Source organism: Mesoplodon bidens (genome assembly GCF_964165515.1).
Source record: "Mesoplodon bidens genome assembly, contig: HAP1_SCAFFOLD_53, whole genome shotgun sequence".
Lineage (NCBI taxonomy): Eukaryota > Metazoa > Chordata > Mammalia > Artiodactyla > Ziphiidae > Mesoplodon > Mesoplodon bidens.
The window spans coordinates 1,698,590-1,701,408 of NW_027671920.1; positions in this window are offsets into that span (position 1 = coordinate 1,698,590).

Below are 2,819 nucleotides of genomic sequence, written 5' to 3' on the forward strand. Positions count from 1 at the left end.
ATTGAGCACTGTGAGGACAAAGGTCATGGAGCATTGTGATGAGAAGACCATGGATAATTGTGATGACGATCGTCATGGGGCATTGTGATGACAAGAGTTATGGAATATTGTGATCACAAGGGTTTGGAACATTGTGATGACAGGGTTCATGGATCATTTAGATGAAAAGGGGCATGGAGCATTGTGATAACATGGGTTTTGGAGCATTGTGATGAGAAGGGTCATGGGGCCTTGTGATGACAAGGCCATGGAACATCGTAATGGCAGGGGTCATGGAGCATTTTTATGACAGGTGTAATGGAGCTCTGTGTTGAGAAGGCCATGGAGCATTCTGATGACATGTGTCATGGAGCTTTTTTCTGACAAGTGCATGGAGCAATGTGATGAGAGCATTCATGGAGCATTGACATGGAGCATGGACATGGAGCATTGTGATGCCAAGGTTCATTGTTCTTTGTGATGACAAAAGTCATGGAGCATTTTGATGACAAAGGCGTTGTGCATTGTGATGACAAGGTCATGGAGCAATTTGTTGAAAAGTGTCATGGAACATTTTGATGACAGGGGTTATGGAACATTGTGATGTCAGGGGTCATGGAGCATTTTGATGAAAAGGGTTTTGCAGCATTTTGATGACAGTGGTTATGGAACATTGTGATGTCAGGGGTCATCGAACATTGTGATGATAATTGCATGTACCATTGTGATGACAGGAGTCACAGAACACTCTGACGACAGTGGTGAGGGAGTATTGTGATGAATAGTGATGTTACATTGTGATATGAGTGGTGAGTGAGCATTTTGATGAGAAGTGCATTGAGAATTGTGATGACAAGGTGTATGGAGCATTGTGATGACAAGATTGTGGAGCACTGTGATGACAAGCACATGGCGCATTGTGATGACATGTGTCATGGAGCATTGTGCTGACAATCGCATGGAGCATTGTGATGACAAGGGTCATGGAGCATTGTGCTGAGAAAGGCATAGAGCATTGTGATGACAAGGGTCAAAGAGCACTGTGATGAAAATCTCATGGAGCACTGTGGTTAAAAACGTCACAGAGACGTGACGGTGGGATGGTAGGGTGGGAGGGAGGGAGATGCATGAGGGAAGGGATGTGGGAACAGATGTATATGTATGACTGATTCACTTTGTGATAAAGCAGAAACTAATTAAAAAAATTAAAAAAAAAAAAAAAACGTCACAGAGACTGTTGATGACTAGGGCATGGACCACTGTGATGACAAAGGTCATGAAGCATTGTGATGACTGGAGTCACGGAGCATTGTGGTGACGGGGGTCAAGGAGCATTGTGATGAAAAGGTCATGGAGCATTGTGATGAGAAAGTCATGGAGTATTGTGAAGACAGGTGTCAGGGAGCATTGTGATGACATATGTCATGGTCCACTGCGATGAGAATGGCAGGGAGCATTGTGATGCCAAATGTAATGGAGGATTGTCATGACAAATATAATGGAGCATTGTGATGACTAGGGCTTGAAGCATTATGATGACAAGGGCCATTGAGAATTTTCATGACAAGGTCGTGAAGCATTGTGTTGACAAGGTCCTGGAGCATTGTGATGAGAAAACCATGGAGAATTGTGATGACAAATCTCATGGAGCATACTGATGAGAAGGGGCATGGAGCATTGTGATTACAGGGGTCTTGGAACACTGTGATGACAAGGGCATGGAGCATTGTGAGGAGAATGCCAAACAGAATTCTAATGATATGCGTATTTGAGCTTTGTGATGACAAGGGCATGGAGAATTATGTTTACAGGGGTCTTAGAGCATTGTGATGAAAAAGGCATGGATCATTGTGAAGAAAATGGCATGGAGCCTTGCCATGACAAGGTTCAAGGAGCATACAGACAACAAGTGTCAGGGAGCATTTTGATGACAGGTGTATTGAGCACTGTGATGACAAAGGTCATGGAGCATTGTGATGAGAAGACCATGGATAACTGTGATGACGATCATCATGCGGCATTTTGATGACAAGAGTTATGGAATATTGTGATCACAAGGGTTTGAAACATTGTGATGACTGGGTTCATGGATCCTTTACATGAAAAGGGGCATGGAGCATTGTGATAACATGGGTTTTGGAGCATTGTGATGAGAAGGGTCATGGGGCCTTGTGATGACAAGGCCATGGAACATCGTGATGACAGGGGTCATGGAGCATTCTTATGACAGGTGTAATGGAGCACTGTGATGAGAAGGCCATGGAGCATTCTGATGACATGTGTAATGGAGCATTGTGATGACAAGTGCATGGAGCAATGTGATGAGAGTGTTCATGGAGCACTGTGATGACAATAATATGGACCATTGTGATGACAAGGGTCATGGATTTTTGTGATGACAAAAGTCATGGAGCATTTTGATGGCCAAGTAGTTGTGCATTGTGATGAGAAGGGCAGGGAGCATTGTGATGATAGGGTCATGGAGCAATTTGATGAAAAGTGTCATGGAACAATTTGATGAGAGGTGTTATGGAACATTGTGATTTCAGGGGTCATGGAGCATTTTGATGAAAAGGGTCATGGAGCATTTTGATGGCAGGTGTTATGGAACATTGTGATGTCAGGGGTCATCGAAGTTTGTGATAATATGTGCATGTAGCATTGTGATGACAGGAGTCATGGAACATTGTGATGACAGGGTTGAGGGAGTATTGTGACAAATAGTGATGTAGCATTGTGATATCAGTGGTGAGAGAGCATTTTGATGAGAAGTGCATGGAGAATTGTGATTACAAGTTTTATGGAGCATTGTGATGACAAGATTGTGGAGCACTGTGATG